General features: G+C 33.2%; 1 long non-coding RNA gene across 1 annotated transcript; it reads left to right on the top strand.

The window, feature by feature from the left end:
• The first annotated feature begins 3,342 nt into the window (after positions 1-3,342).
• LOC147077170 (uncharacterized) lies at positions 3,343-13,415 on the top strand. The gene is made up of 3 exons (XR_015069777.1): positions 3,343-3,565; positions 7,598-7,735; positions 10,624-13,415. It is a non-coding gene; the product is annotated as an uncharacterized LOC147077170 (long non-coding RNA).
• Positions 13,416-18,549: the final 5,134 nt, after the last annotated feature.

Below are 18,549 nucleotides of genomic sequence, written 5' to 3'. Positions count from 1 at the left end.
CATTATTTGTTATTAATTAATTAATTATGCAGCCATTAAATATTTAACTCGTATGTCACGCAAACTGTTTCATTATTTTTTAAATAAAACTTATTTACTTTTCTCATAAAATGTAATGTAAAGAAAAACCTCCTATGTCAAATATTTTAACAAATCTGAGTGCACAATACTTCTATGGCATGGTAAATGTAATACGGTTTATGTTAGTTACAAATAAAGTTATACAATCTATTAAAAATATAAAAACATTAGACTTTATATATTTTTTTTAAATAAAAGACTTACATTATCAAATAAATCAGTTTTAACCTTCTCCTGTAAAATCGTATTTTTTGACTTGGAAGGTTTGTGATCTGCAACATGGATGTGCCACACTATCAAAGGTCCGGGAGGGGTACCAGATCCTACGTCAGACCCTCCCTCATTCTTTCGGAGATGACACTAGGTACCTATCTGATAAAAGGTGTTGTATACATAACTAACAAAATAATATACTTATATCACTAAATGCCATCTTTACTTCAATGGTCAATATTGCGAGACCAAAGTTTCAGATACATCAGGTACCGTAGAATGGGGTGGATAGAGACACTTTTTTCGCTTGACGATAATGTATCTGCATACTTATTCCAAATTATATCAACACGATTAGCTTAAAACTTGTTTTTATAGTCCTTCTACATGTTTATGGACATATTTTTCAAATATCCTTTAAGGTTATTAAAGAACAGCCAATTTTGTTCGATGTCTCTATTTAACTTGAATTGGGGTGAATAGAGACGAAAGGGGGGTGAATAGAGACTTGGAAGGTGAATAGAGACAAAATGTATAGGGAGGTAGGTAGATGTAGGTCATTTATAAACATTCATACATTTGAGATTATTAAATCGAATTATAATGTAACAAGTGCAATTTTATAAAACATAATATTTATCAATATATAAATATAAGCATTTGGTTTCCTTATACTAACTTTACATACATTTATGTAATTTATAAAATCAAAATATTTATTTTACAATTATTGCACTAGGTTTCTTTTTGAAAGATAATTATCAATCAATTATGAAAATATTATAATATAGGTAGATATCTAGTTACATAAAATTAATATTATGAGTTTATTAGGTAGATGAGTAGGTAACTGAAAATTAAAAATGCTCAAATCTATGGAGTTTAGGTATTAAATGAAATTATTAATTTTACATGTGCGTTATTTAAAAAGATTTTTATCAATGAATAAAATCATTATTATTTAGTTATTAACATTAATTAGTATTATTGGAAGTTTTCCCAATATAATAGCTTGTACAGCATTCTTCAAAACCTATGGGTTGTGTTTGAGGTGTCTTTTGGTGCTTCGGGGATCTGGTTTAAAACACTTGGCATGTTTATATTGTACAGTGATCTTTCTAAAAAAAGAAAAAGAAGAAATATTATACCAAACATAGTCACTTTTCAAACTATTTAAATTTAAGTTTTCTGTATCATCGCTGTCTCTATTCACCCACAGGCTGTCCTTATTCACCCCGTATTGCGTCTCTATTCACCCCTAATGGCGTCTCTATTCACCCCCCTCTCGTCTCTATTCACCCCAAAATATGTGAAAATTTCAAGCTCTGTAAAAAGAGCCCAATAATGCCTAAATTCGATGAAATACTATACAAACTTGTGTTTATAGTATAAAAAACACTTGCAGTAAATGTAAATTATTATGTTAACACAGTTATACTTATGTTTTCTGGAGTAATATCAAAGTTTTTGAGCAGTCGAAAAGTAACGATTCACGGACACCGAAGTCTAACGCAGTTGTTTAAATTTTGACAGATTATAGAGTTGCTTTGGTGTTGTCATCCAAAATATGAGATTACCAGCAGTCAAAAAATATTCACATACTCATGATAAATACGTAGGATACTTATTAAAGTTGTGTTGAAATTCATACCATGTTTTTGTCTCTTTTCACCCCACAGTCTCTATTCACCCCAATCGACGGTACCTACATTAAAAAATACTACACCTGACAACTTTCAAAACTCGCGAGTGAATGGCAAAAATATTTTGATAAATTAAATAGGTACCTAACCATGTACCAACATATAATTCAAATATAATTAAAAAATGTACACGTGTCATTGCTCAGCTTGCTTGCACAACGGAAGTTAAATAGACAACGCGAACCCGTCAAAAAATTAAAGTCTTGTTAAACCTTTTATGTTAATTAATACACTTTGTTTCCAATGTTATGTACCTACTCTTATACTTAATATTTTACATCTTACACATTGAGAAGCCCTGATGAATCAATTGATGTTTACACCCCTAACATAATTATCTTTTCTATTTTTTGCTCGTCTAGCCAATGTTGTCCATTATATCCTATTATCAATCGAAAGACAAACTATTCATGTTTAACTTAAATAACATTATATAACAAATATTATAAAAGTTCCATTTCTCTAATATCAAAACAAGTACAAAAGTTACCTTAATAAATATACTTTCTAAACTCCTATTTATCGCCATATGTCTCATGTCAATCAGTTCTAATATCAGTTCCAATTAATCCATCACACCGTCAACTCCTCCAGTGTAATTATTATTATTGAATTAAATAGTATATGTTTATAAATTGTTAATACTTATAAGCAACTCAGTTGCTTAAACGTTAATAATAATTTGTGAAGTTTAATTTAAAGTGTACCTATTGTATGATTGACATTATAAATAAATAGTTTATGTAGTGAAGTGAGTGCTTTCTGTGGCATCCCGATCCCGATTCCATAACACCAACCACTGGAATGAATTTTTTAATGGGATATTATTTTTATCTAAAGTTTGGGTAGGTACCTACCTATCAACCTGTTTCTATATATAGGTACCTAATGATTATCCTAGATTTGCCGCAGTATTGAATCAAATATGATTTTTGACATCTAGTAACTTGCATTAGCGCATATAGAATCGTACAATTTCAAACGATTTCAGATTTATTTACATGGCATACAAGGCCTGTCAGAATATTTTCGTTGGTAGGTAATTTAGAAAGTTTCATATAAAATGTGTGCAAGCCGAGAGAATACTATCCCGAAAGAAATAAAAAAGCCCTTGACTTTATTTTAAAATGGATTTTATTGAATTCGCCATTGAGAATTTTTAATCGGAAGTGATCCATAAATGCCCTCGGAATTTCGCAAAAGCTCTTTTTTTGTGCGAGAAACAAAAATAAACTCATTTGTACATTTTCAACAAAAATGGAAACGCGCACTATAATAATAATTGCCGAAATACTATAATTTCTTGGACAGGCTAAATAAATTTCGGTGAGAAAAAGATGGCAACACTGCGCGAAAGTATCTATGGTTTGGAAAACGTTGGTACGAAAGTGTATGTCGTATGTACTCTCGCAAACATGGATATAAAGCGAGAATGTTGTGATGGAGACCAGTATAATGCAGAGGATAAACCTTGGATTGATGCACCGATGATTAAGCATCCAAATAATCCTGACGCCAGCACTTATGTAAAGCAAAAGAATAGAGACGATCCCATTTGCAATTTCGAGGTTAGTTTTTTTTACTATTAATAACAATTAGCTTAATACCCCGTTCACACGTACATTGATTAACTGCTGACAGTACGTATTATCGCGGCCATAAACAGAAAATGCACATGTAAACATCTATTATCGTGCAGGATGCAAGATTCCTTGCATGAATAATGTTCGCTTCTGAATTTTCACACAACAGTTGGGATTTGTTTGAAATCTTCGCCTGCCCAATAGAGCGATACTGGCAAACATGCAGGAAATAAAACAAACTACACCGCGCAGTCTCATTTTGAAGTTAACCGATTTTGGCGACATGTCAAAAAGTAGCATAAAATGACAACATAGCGCCACGCTTACTAATTAAGAATGAGATTGGCGACAGTCAGCACTTTTACGTGTAAACGGTTAATACCGCTAAATAAAAGCCCAATCCATCTGTATATTTTCAATGTTTCCCATTAGTTCTTAGTCGTTCCCTCATGGTAGAGGTCAGAGGATGGTAACCACCTTGGAATGTTGTCATCTTTTGAGCGATCAAGAATTTCCGCTCCTCTCAATCCTCTGCTTCTATCAGGACAGAGTGAAGGCTGCCCTCAGTCAGCTCTTTTACTTGGTCGCTCTTCCTCCGCTTCATCTGCCTTGGAGGCTACCCAAAACTACCAGTCTCTTCAGAGAATCAGCTCCGCGCCGAACAATATCTAAAAAAACTGTAGAATTCGTTTCAGACATATTGTCGAGAGACGTTCCTTGACAGTCCCCTCTGATCGGCACCAACGATTATATGCCCCTCTGACGTCACACCTACTTGGGGGTGACAGCGTCTGATGTATGTGGGGGTCAAATATGGCGAACTCCTATGTTCGACTAGCTCAAGTATCGTGAGAGGAAACCACCTTATTGAGGAATCGGAGTAGACGGTAGATGCACTCGTTGATGGTGCTCCACTATAGGCACTGATGCATGAAACTCGCTTTATTTTAATGACATTTATTGTCTATGACACAGCCCTCTTGTGTAGGGTCAAGGTCACAGTAAAATAAAAAAAAATATATAGTTTATATTAGGAATTCTACGAACTAACTTATTTAATCTTATAGACTTGTAAAAAGTCTTAATTAGTCACAGTAATAGGTTCACAAACAACCTATAAATAGTTATTGTCTTTGGTCAGAGTTCGAACTTATAGAAAGTTATAATAAAACTCGTAATTGTTTATAAGATGTTTATATAAATATAGTTAATAGTCTATTACTTGAGGAACTCAGTTTTAAGTTAAAGTTGTAAAATGTTTATTTAATTATTTATAATCTTAAGTTTGGCACAGAGTGCCTCACAGTGGATACTAAAATAATTGGTGATTGAGCTAACAGCATACTCTTAGATGGGGGTCAGCAATTACGCAAAGATTTGCCCAAAAAAGGTATACACAAGATAGAATTAGTTAACAGATAGCGAATTAGCTACTTTCGAGAAAGCTAGGATATTTGGAAATAAGGGATTTTGATATCTTTAATATTCCATACAACTTCTCTCGCGCTGCGCGAGCCAATCAGATTTGTTTAAGAAGAGGGAAGAGATACGTTGCGTGGATTAATATCTTACCTCTCAAACTCAGTGGCGCACCCAGGGCGCACGCATTCAAGGGGCCCTGGCACCTCCCAAACATAAAAATTATCATAATAATTAAAATGATTTTAAACATTGAAATTGAAAGCCAATAAACTATAAAAAATTATGGGAAAAAAATGATTTCAATTTCTAACACAAAAATTTCGAAACACTAATGTCGGGTTGTTTTTAGAAACCCAATCCCTAATGGAACTGTCAAAAAATTCTCGGTATCTACCCGAATTCCGGAGTGGTGTAGGTCATAACTGGGGAGGGCTGACAGGGCTCTAGCCTGGGCGCCCAGGCTGTGGGGTGCCCGGCGTGTCAGGTTGACCAGATAAGTGAGATAAGCACACACCATAAATTTGCCATAAACATTTTAAATTATATAAGTGTGCATTATATTTTCTGATTATTTATGTGTCGATACTCGACAGCTCCATTATTAAAGTAGATGTATTAAAAAATGCTAATTATTCGTATAAGTAATACTGTATAAGTAATTTAATTTGAACTAAAACACAATTTGAAAAATGTAATGTAGTGTTTCACATTCCCTTTACTCTTAGCGGTAGGTAGGGGGCCCGCCAAATATCCTAGCCTGAGGGCCCGTTTCAAGATATGGAGGCCATTGTGTAGGTACACCGAATGCAATAGACAAAAGACCGATAAACGTGAAATTAGGTTGTGTTGTATTGAGTAGGTTTGTGTATAAGTTAAATGCAATAATACCTTTTTTTGACCATTTTCAATTAATATTTTGGATTGTCAATATTAAAAAACCAAAAATCGACGATAACCATTCGGCGAAAAGAACGACTACACCCACTACCTACAGTCGGTGGTTGTGTTAATCAAAATAATCTTCTTTTTTTTCAGTGGAATTCGGCATAAATATTATAGCTCTCGTCTAGAGCCTAGACCAAGCGGGTAGCACAGCCGATGTTATTTTAGTAATGTTTTAGCATTGGTACTAGGCGCACATGTCCAGCATGGTCGCTGGACGTTTCATTGGTTACCGCCACTATGCCTCCAATTTAATAAAAACTAGAAGAAACTGTACAAATATGCCGCCGGGTATTGTGAAAATATGTAAAAATAATTATGTGAAGTAGAAATACAGCCTACGGGACTAATTAACATTCTTCTCCTTGCACCCTCCCCCCCCCTAAATATTAAATCCTGAGTGCGCCACTGCTCAAATTATTACAATTTAGATAGAAAAGTTTATAAAGACTTAGATTATCCTAATTTATCAACATAAAACAATGTTTACCTTATATCTAAGCTTATATAAATCAATAATCGCATAACAAATGATCGATCTGCAAAATTTTGATTAATACTGCATTTTGGGATTACGAAATTATCTCGCTCACACGTACGAAATTTACCTATAGAAAATTGTCTCGCTAGAGTGTTCTTTTTTTCACACACTATGTTTTATACTTTAAACAAAAATGTGTGAGGAAAAATATTATTCCGAATATTGACTATCTAACACAAAGGGTTATATAGCATCTGTTGGAAAGAGTAGTCGCGCGACAATATTGCGTGAATTTGCATGACAATAATATTTATATGAAACGTACAGCTTTCACATGATTCTATACAATAGTAACATCTCAGATATATAACGGATAAGTACCAACAAAATTTACGAACCTATTCCTATGTAAAACTTTCTATAATACTTACATATGATTTATTCTTGACCGTTTAGGTCGACTTTCATCATCCACAGCTCACTCTGAGTAGTTGCAAAACTGATCAGTGTGAACTGCGGGACTTACTTCGGGAATTTTGTGTCGGTTTTGTTATGGGCGGTTAACGTCACTTCATTCAGCGAAAGGATTGACTACAAGGCTGAAATATGCAGTTATGTCGTTAAGATTGTACTTCTACAAGCACCAATCGAAGATCAACGTTTTTGTGTTGGTGTCATCCTTTATAAAATAATAACATTTTTGTGATATTTTATATATTGAACATACTTATTTTTGAAAACACTTCTGAGAAAAAATAAAATAACAAACAAGATATATTTTTTTGGAAAAAAAGTAAAAAAGTACTTAAGTCATTGGACGCTAAAGACGCACCTGGGGCGTAATGACCAGGCGGTCTATCGATAGTAATTACGTTCATTTTAAATTACATTTACATTTTAAAAAACCTACTTTGATTTAAAATACAAAAGCCGATTAGCAATAGTAACTCAATTTTTGAAAGCGCTTATTATTAACCGCGATATTATAGTTTAGTTTAGGCAGGGTTTAATGGAATTTTACATACTAATTTAATGAAAACAAATAAGTATGCCTGATAATGTTTAGTGTGCACTGTTTATGTCGGATTTCAACAGCCTACTTCCACCTAGATAATTTAATTTGTTATATGTAAATATTGACAACATGTTATATGAAACGTTGTTTATTTCAGTTCGCTGCGACGGGTGTCACTGGTATCAAAGCTGAGACGGACATAAAACACGAATTCACTGAAGATAAAATGCCACCATTTTCTGATGAAGATCCTCAACCCGGATGTTCGCATTCAGATTACACACCAGGACATGTGGTACATTCAATTTTATATATTATTGTTACATTTGCTTCTCTATTTGCCGATTTTTATCGAAGGTTGACGTTTAAAATTTCAATAAATCTCCGTACTATTCCTAGAGCCAGTCGTATCGGCTATGATTATATCAGTAGCGAAGGGTGGAGGTAGGCAGTTGGGATCCATTATAAATAGTGGGCATTCAACTTTGTCAGTCATACGTATTATTTGTTTTAATTAACCTAAAACTACGATTTGTAGGTGGTGATGGTTAGTTTTAAATATCAATCAACCCTCCCTAAGCCAAACAATAATAATTTTCTTGGGCGATACGACAAAAGTGTACACACTTTTTCAATCATACTTATTTGTTTTCGTTGGATTACGAATATTACACATATTGCCGGTGCATTTATTTAAATTCATAGTCCTGCCTAACCAAACTATAACAGATATATAAATATAATTGTCCCTATAAAATATTCAAAATTATGTATGATTTAATAGGATGATTATAAATCTTTTATAGATAAGCGTATATGTTCTGGTAGGTATAAATGAGAACTCTGCTATTCTGGGCAGTGTTGACCTGTGTGTCCCTGATAACTATCTTAGAAATAGAGATCATCAGTTGTTTATTCTCCCAAGGTGCAGAACCAACCTGCCACTGGTAATGCCAATTAGGAGAGTGATAACTATGTTCAACGAAATTGCTTTGGGTGTTGATATATTCCACCTACGTGAGCATGAGTTTAGGTGGATGTTGTTTTATAAATTCTTAAAATAGGGTCTGCTTAACTCATCCGGTGTACTTCCTTGTACCTATTGTTACCAGATAAAAAAGAAAAGACCCCGGCGCGACAGTTTCAAATTCTAGATCAACAATTTAACATCAATATCGAAACACCTCCCCAACTAAAAGGTTGCACAGCCCTGCAGTACAAACGGAACGCTTCAAACATTGTTGTTACGAACGCATTTTTTACACGAAGTCCCTTTTAAGTACAAACTGCAGGTACCTGCATCCAACCTTGAGTACGGAGGACGGACGTAAGTCCCGTTGTTCGGCCAAGCGGCTTCCCTTCACCCCACAGCCGTGGCGGTCCGCCCCCGCGTCTCCTTACCAACCAACAGGTTTTTTTGGAAAAAAAACAGTTCGCAATTAATTCCTAAATAAACCGGACGTGGCGAAATCGTTCCTTGACGGACGCGTCGCTCCTGCGGGAAGCGGCGTGATCGTCAGGATAAGTCGGACGACATGTTACCCTAAATTGATATCAGTGCACCCCTTTTGCCGATAATGTGTTAATATTGATTCCCATAATTATCCCGGAACGCGCACCGCGTCCCCGATAAAGTGCCCCGGCGCCGATCGCGCCATTGTGTGAATAAATAATACAAAGTGAAGTGTAACCCAGTGGAATGCCGTGTTTATGCCAGCCATCGACATGCATTGCGTAACTTCGTCAATTTAACGTTTCTTTATCTCGATCATGCTGAACCCTTGTGCTCCAAACTTGTATAACTTAATGTAATTAAATGTCTCCGCGGAGAACCTGTCAAATCAAGAGTTTCTGTGTTATAATTTACTCTGTCACTAATGACGTCACACACATCCCTCTAACCGAAATAATACTGGAGGAGGTTCTACCACCGACATACATGTGAGTCCCTCTTCCTCGTATTACTATCTAATTCATCTACTGATATATCTCTTTTTTTTATGTAATACTGTTATATTTATATATCTTTGTTTCTAAATGTCATGTTGTGAACGTCTTAAACTTATAATTTGTAATGTCCACAATATGTTTAAAAAATAAATAAATTGAAATAAATTGAAAATCATGGCTTGGTTTCGCAGGGTTTAATTGAATTTTAAAAACTAAGCAACACCCTCTATAAATTGTAGTCTTATTTCAATGAAAACACATACGTATGTCTCTCAAAGTTTAGTGTGCTTATTTATGGCGGATCGTAACAGCCAATCCAACCCTTCGCCACGGTAATATAAATATGAAATTGTCATCTTATCCAACATTTACATTATCAACAAAACACTTATCGTGTTTATTTTACAACGTTTTCTTAGCTCGTATTCTTATTTGTCCGGTACAAATCTTGCAATCGATTTTTAACTAACTTCCCCACTATTTTTTTTTGTTTATGATTTGAAACTTTTAGAATATATCAAAACACGATGACAATGCATTTTTTAATAATTTTAACCATCTTTAAGTAGAGTTGATTTAATTTTCAGTTAATTCTTGTTTATCTGTTGTCTTTTTTATCATTTTTTATACTGTTGATCAAGGTTACTTGATAAAATTTGAATATAAATTCTGTCAATTTGAATATTGTTTGTGAAATTGGCGGCATCTTCTGACACTATGCACACTCTCCAATAATACACTGACACAAAAATTACTAGTTACTACACGAAGCTTACATTATTTTTAATCAAACAAGGTGCAAAACTACCTCATAGAATGTACGTTATTCTGTTGATCTTAAATTATTTTATCAAGAAATATTAGAAATAAACACGGTAAAGTGAAACTATCTCATTCAAATCAATCTAAAAGTTTGCATTTAAAACTAAATTGATTAACACAACACCAAGGGCAGTATCACAATAATTGTGTCATTGTCTGTTTAGTGCATTTGCTTTTCGATGTTACATGTAGGTGGATTTTTTAAAAACTATTTACTGATCATTCCGTACATTGTTTGTATTTAATATGTATGTTGCTAATATAACCATTTCTTAACGTCATTTTCATTCTCACCACGCTTTAATGTTTAAAGATGCTGGAAGGCATTAGCTTTGAAAAAAATAACTCAAATAGAACAGTTCAAAAGCTAGTTTATAATAATAATGAGATCGATTATTTTGGTTTTTCTAGGTTTCTACTAAAGGCTTTTTCACAAAGCATCACGATGTAGACAGGTTTCAACAATCCTCGCCCAATGGAATTCAAGATAGAATGATACAGTATTCAGAAGTGACGATAGATGAACAAAACATTAAGAGAGAAATCTCAGCACGAGAAACTCAGAAGGAACTTCGACTTATTCTGAGAAAAGTAGTACATTTTACACGTAATTTGATTTGCAGCTTTTGTAACGCAAATTTTGGATGCGAAAGTGCTCTAAATAGTCACAAAGTAATTCACACGGACGTGATTGCTCATCAAAATCGAGAAAATATATTCTCGCAACTCAATCATCTCAAAGTACATAAAATGATACATGCAGGTGAAAAAATTCATGAATGCAAGGTGTGCTCATATAGATGCTCGCAACTTGGTCATATTAAAAACCACGAAATGACACACACAGGTAAAAAACCTCATAAAAGCAAAGTATGCACATATAGATTAGCGCATCTGAGATATCTTAAAAATCATGAAATGACACACATAGATGTTAAACCTCATAAATGCAAGGTATGCACATATAGAAGCTCGCGACTTAGTACTCTTAAACAGCATGAAATGACACACATAGGTGAAAAACCTCATAAATGCAAGGTATGCCCATATAGATGCTCGCTACTTAGTAGTCTTAAAAAACATGAAATGACACACACAGGTGAAAAACCTTATAAATGCAAAGTATGCCAATATAGGTGCTCGCAATTAAGTAATCTTCAGAAACATGAAATGACACACACAGGTGAAAAACCTCATAAATGTAAAGTATGCACATATAGGTGCTCGCAACTTAGTAGTCTTAAAAACCATGAAATAACACACACAGGTGAAAAACCTCATAAATGCAAGGTATGCCCATATAGATGCTCGCAACTTACTACTCTTAAACAGCATGAAATGACACACACAGGTGAAAAACCTCATAAATGCAAGGTATGCCCATATAGATGCTCGCTACTTAGTAGTCTTAAAAAACATGAAATGACACACACAGGTGAAAAACCTCATAAATGCAAGGTATGCCCATATAGATGCTCGCAACTTACTACTCTTAAACAGCATGAAATGACACACACAGGTGAAAAACCTCATAAATGCAAGGTATGCCCATATAGATGCTCGCTACTTAGTAGTCTTAAAAAACATGAAATGACACATACAGGTGAAAAACCTTATAAATGCAAAGTATGCCAATATAGGTGCTCGCAACTAAGTAATCTTCAAAAACATGAAATGACACACACAGGTGAAAAACCTCATAAATGTAAAGTATGCACATATAGGTGCTCGCGACTTAGTAGTCTTAAAAACCATGAAATAACACACACAGGTGAAAAACCTCATAAATGCAAGATATGCCCATATAGATGCTCGCAACTTACTACTCTTAAACAGCATGAAATGACACATACAGGTGAAAAACCTTATAAATGCAAAGTATGCCAATATAGGTGCTCGCAACTAAGTAATCTTCAAAAACATGAAATGACACACACAGGTGAAAAACCTCCTAAATGCAAGGTATGCACATATAGATGCTCGCAACATATTCATCTTAAAAGACATTAAATGACACACACAGGTGCAAACATCAAAAATGCAAGGTATGCCCATATAGATGTTCGCAACTAAGTTATCTTAAAAACCATGAAATGACACACACAGGTGATAAACCTCATAAGTGCAAAGTATGCTTATATCGATCTTCGCAACTTAACAATCTTAAAAAGCATGAAATGACACACAGGTGAAAACCTAATAAATGCAAGGTATTCCCATATAGACGCTCGCTATTCAATTTTCTTAAATGGCATGAAATAACACGAATGGTAAATAATTATATAAATTCACCGTTTGCCCATAGAGATGCTTACAACTTAGTACACTTAGAACACATACAATAAAGTATTCTGTTGAAGACCGTTTCTCTGCAAGAAATGACCATCTAGTTATTTGAGAAGATGAGTACATATCTCTCATTTGATTTGCAGAAGATTTGCATAATGTTTCACATAGGCGTATTTGCTGATCAATTTCAAGACAATGTTTACTTGCGCAAAGCTAATAAAAGGACACATACCGGTTTAAAACCTTGTAAATGTAATATATGCTTTTTTAGTTGATCGCACCATGCTCATCTTAAAGTACGTAAAATTATGATACCCGCAACTTAGTGATCTTAAAAACTTTGGATGTTGAAGACGCACGTGGCGTGTAATGACCAGGCGGCCGATCGATGTAATTAACGTGCATTTTAAAGGTGGTAATTAAAAAATTATTATCTAGTCAGCAGCGAATTATTTAGCTCACTTTATGTCTATATAGATGCTCACGACTTATTGGTGTTAAAAGACATCTAATGTACATAATATGTGAGTAAATATTTTATTAAATGCAATATGTTTGTCGACCATGTCCGATCCTAATAATATCATATGGGCCTCCATAGACTTAAGGTTGTATTAACAGATTTCGTTTTTACGAGAAATGGATGTGGATGTGGAGTATTCGAACCTGGGACCCACGAAGCGATAGGTCGACGCTTATGCCGCGGCCATCGTATATGATATGTAGTCAGAATAATATGATGTCCTATTCTTAAATAAATTACAAAATCATACTGTGAATAGGTACCAATAATGTAGGTTAGAAATGCTGTTATATTGTTATCTTGTTGTATTTCCTACCAGAATAAATTAAAACAACGGCGTGTTTCCTGCAAAACTATCGAACATCTGGAGAATAAAAAAATGTATGTTATAAACCTGAATTATTATTTTAAAATTACTAGGAGCCCGATGCTTAATTCGTACCTACAGTAAAATTGGTAAGTAACCGAAAACCATCTGGTAACTATAGATTATAGAGTTAATGAATCCTTAACCATAGACTACTTTTGTTATGAACACGCCCCCTTCTGTATTACCATTTACCACTGACAGCTGCTGTCAAAATAAATTCGCGTGTCTATAAAACAGCCCATGGACTCAAATTCATTTTACTCATTGTAATCTTAAATTTATTAAAAATTGATAATTATATAAAACCAATATTGTTTCGTAAATATAATGACGTATGCATGTTTTGATTGTGTTATGATTACCTATAGTAGTTTCGTTCTACTTCGGCATTGTTGTACGCTAAAAACGATTTGCAGTTGTGTTGGTGTTCTTTGGTAGTATTGACACAAGGTGTGCATGAAGAATTACGGTAAATAAGCATATTTTTATGACTTATTGTTTTAATAAAATATAGAATAAAAATGCGTACATTAAAACATAGGTACCTATATATTATTTACTTATACCGATAGTTACAATTCAATGAAAACATCGTGTTTTATTATTTATTTAGTTGGCATTAGGAATATATACAATGTTTTGGAATTTATAAATTAGCCTTAACGATATCATTATCATTATTTAACAGATTAGTTATAAATTTATAGAGAACTAAGCAATTAAAGACAATTATAATGCCGTAAAGACATAATTTTGTTGGCAACGTCATTTAATTACAGAATTACAAATGGCATTTTTAACTATAAGTATAATGCTGTTAAAATAAAATAAATAATAGGAAGAACATAATTTAATCGTGTATTATTATTTATTTAGTTAGGATTGGGAATATACAATGTTTTGGAATTTATGAATTAGCCTTAACGATATCACTATCGTTATTTAACAGATTAGTTATAAATTTATAGAGAACTAAACAATTAAAGAGAATTATTATAATACCGCAAAGACATACTTTTGTTGGCAATTTCATTTAATTATACATACAATCATTAGGACTTCGGAGAACAATTACAAATGGCATTTTCAACTACAAGTACACAATATGATATGCTGTTAAAGTAATATAAATAGTAGGAAGAACATAATTTATTGAAGGTATTCGTTGATGTCACCCATTTGAGTCACTGTCTGTGTCGTCGTCATCAGAGGTATCTGCGGTGTGGATTATAATCTCACTGGTCAATTCATCCGTTCTTATGTCGTATTCAAAAAAACTGCGTTCTTTTTTTTCCACATGACCACAGATATTCCGCCACTGCTCTATAGGCAATTGATTGCAGGCTTCTGCCACCAATCTATCTACAGATGCCATTGTCATTTCAATATTGTTCTTTCATACATAATCTTTAATAACAGACCATATGTTCTCTATGGGATTTAACTCTGCGTGATAAGGAGGTAATCTCAGTACAGAATGCCCGTGCTAATTTAAAATAGCATCTATTTTGTATTTTACATGCCGAGATTTATTCATTAGTACCAAGTTGTAAAGCTCCGGTTTGATCATCGTCGATGAGAAAGGTATGTTATTATCCTGTAGCCACTGAATTATTTCACCCTTCTTTTTATTTGATGTTGGTGCTGGGTTCAACAGTTTATTGTGATATGATGCATTATCTATAACAACAACAGATTCAGGTGGTAGGTTAGGAATTAACATTTCTTTTAACCATTTTCATAATTACTGTAGTTCATCTCGTCATGATAATCGCCACTTTTTAAATTGGATTTAAATTTTCATAAAGCATTTGGCACAAATCCATTTCCACCGCCAGCATGGATTATTATTAAGCGAGTACCTTTTGAAATCGGCTTCTTAAAACTAGAACTCGATCCGTCAGAATAAGAATATAATGTGGTATGTGTGGAACGTATGTAAGTTTCATCCGTAAATATAATAGATTTCCCCTGAACACGATATTATTTAATTTTTCTTAAATATTCAATTCTTTTGAAAACTATGACACTTTTTTCCATGAGCAGCTTCCGATTGTCTTCTGTTTTTCTCCATCTAAATCCTATATCTTTCATAACTTTCCTTAATGACGGAATTCCACCCTTAAAATTAATATCTTCTTTCAACACGGCATGAATGTTTTTCAGTGTTGCAACAGTTTTATGATTTTTATGAAAGTCATGAATACACCGTCGAATTACAGATTTATCAAAGTCATCAATATTATTTTTTTTATTTTTAACTACCCTTTTTTTAGGACTCGAAAAGGTCCCTGTTTTTTGTTTTTCTTTTAAAACACGCCAAACCGTTCTTAAACCAACTCCTGATGCATTCGAAACTTCTGTGACAACACTACTTTCACTACACATTTGGTTTTTATTTTTTACGTATGTACCTATATATATTATATATTATAACTTCCTTCGTTTGGGCATTAATAGTATGACTAATTAAACGGGACATTATAATTCAGTATGCGTATCGTTTCGATAACAATCACTATATGAACACACTGTAGACGATTGCAAAGAATGAGTTTATGGTATGTTTATTACCAGCAACTGTCTTTAACAATAGAAACTCCGCCTTTTATGCCCCTAAACTGCACGGATAACCAATTGGTGATAAGGTAATAATTGCAGGCGGTTCTAAGTAAGGTTTTATTACAGGGCTTAATGCATACACACAAATAATACCAACACAGATGCGAAGCAATTTTAGCGTACAACAGTGCCGATGTAGAACGAAACATCTATACCTACTTAAACTATTTTATATAGGTACGTGTTTTGCAGTGGCGAAGGGTGGAGGGGGACTTTTAATATCCAACATAAATTGTGCACACTATACTTTGCAAGTCAAACATATTTATGTTCATTTTATTCGATGACTATGACTACAAAATGTAGATACCTACTTAGTGTTTTTTAGTTTTTAAAATCCAATAAAACTTTGCCTAATCCAAGACATAGTAAACAGTAAAGAAATATTCGTTTATCTATAAAATATCTAAAATTGTGCCATTAAATCATACAAAATTTAAGATATTTTGTAGATAGAGGTATATTTTTATAGATTGTGGTGTGGTATGTTAAGAAAGGGTTTAAAATAAAGCTAACACTATTACAATATTATGTATTCTCAATTCAACGAAAACAAATAAGTATGACTGAAAAAGTGTGGACTATTTTTGTCAGATCGCCCACAACATATCTAAACTCTTATGGTGGCAGGCTATAATTAAGTTTAAAAACTAACCGGTTTCATCTGCAAATTATATTCTTAGATCAATAGAAAACAACTGAAGTCCACTAGCAAATATCATTCTATGTCACATCTGTATCATTTTGAGTAAATCAATTTTTAAAGTTTCAAACTCTGAATAAGTGTGAGGTACAATAATTAATCTTTTACTATATTTTTTTAATGATTTTAATTTGTTATTATATTGCATAATAGAACATGCACCTAAAAATATTATATTAAGTATATTTTTTCCTGTCTCTGAGAAAAAATCTTTTTTCAGTCAAGCCATATTTTTGTGGGAAAAAATATTCCATGTGCTGTTTTTGTGGTCAGATCAGAGTAAGTAACTTTATTATTATAAATCCTAGACTTTTCAATTTGCAGAACAAAATAATCGACAGTCATGTCTAGATGTAGGTACACACTTTATTTCAAATGTGTACATAAAAATCTATTTATTATTTAAAGTAAAAATGTTCACCTTGTTCAAATAATGCTGTTTTTCAATAATAATTGTTTATTATTCAGTAATATACATAAATGTATGTAGGTTGAATTTATCTCAATTTACTTGGGTGTGCTGCAGTTCCGCAGTGCATATGGATGAGCCGCCACTGGATACAATGTAAAATTAACATTAGCACTGATTAATAATTGACAAACAACAACGGACAAACATGCTCCGGATTGAAATCTGTCATGACATACATAACAATAATGATATATCATTCATACATCGCAGAATAGGGCTGCCAAACTTATTTTCAAAACAAAAATATATACCTACCTACTTTTATTTATTTATTTAAGTCCGTAGAAGACAACAATAATGAGTACATACCAAATTTGATTATAACATATGGACACAATTTTATAGGTAGGTACAATAAAAATAGATGTGTTAAGACACTCGTTTGTTTTTTTTATTAAATTACTTAATAATTCCTAAATAAAATTATAGAAGGACATGAAACCGAAATAATCACAAAACACCAGTGGCCAATGGTGGAGGTATGCTGTTAAGATTCAATATAAATATTGCACAAAAAACTTTGTCAGTCATACTTGAGCACCTTATTATCAAAAGATACCTAACGACGATTTTCGAGTTTTTTCAAATTTTTATGCCAAACTGTTCTCTATGGCAATACCTATAGAATAAATATTAATTCGCTTGCGTAACTGCTTTAAATACAGAGATAATTCATGTTGAAAATCATGTTCAGTATCAAATCGTGCTCAAATCCTTAATGGTTTAGTTTCAAAATAGACTCATATCCATACAACCAATGACATCAGAGATAAAAACCGCCATTTTGAATTTTCGTCCAATTAAGACCCGGCAGGTGACGTGTTATTATCTACTTCTTTATTCATTAATTTTATCTTTTCTTATATTTTGCAATAATTAAGCCCACAGCAGTTTTTTCGCTTTTGCCAACAATTGTGTTCGTGGAGTTAAGCAGGTTTTGATAATATACGCCTCACTTGTCTTATATGAACCACAAGCAATTAATACTCAAGTCCATTTTTTGTATAAAAAAAAACTGTTAATGCCATCTTGTGGAGAATTTCTTAACATCTTTTTTTACTGTTTATAAACATTTTCAGAAAATAAATATTTGTCCTATAAAAACGTATTCTAATAAAGGTGGTCAGGAAAAGTACATTCAATACGGATGAATCAATACCGAGTGATAATAATATGTATTGTATTTTTTCAAATAAATGGTACCTACCTAGTGTATATCAATCATATTAATTTATGTTACCTTATCTTCTTTTAAACCTTATGGTAAGGCGGAGTTGCGAACTTTGTTGATTCTACTTGGCGCTTGGGGTAAAAATGTCGGCGAGTTCTGTTTTAAAGGTGGTACCTTTCTAGGTAAG

Source organism: Rhyacophila brunnea, unplaced genomic scaffold (assembly GCF_057557595.1).
Source record: "Rhyacophila brunnea isolate RB1 unplaced genomic scaffold, BYU_Rbru_1.0 scaffold_13, whole genome shotgun sequence".
NCBI classification, from domain to species: Eukaryota; Metazoa; Arthropoda; class Insecta; order Trichoptera; family Rhyacophilidae; genus Rhyacophila; species Rhyacophila brunnea.
This window is presented reverse-complemented; position numbering and strand designations above follow the sequence as displayed.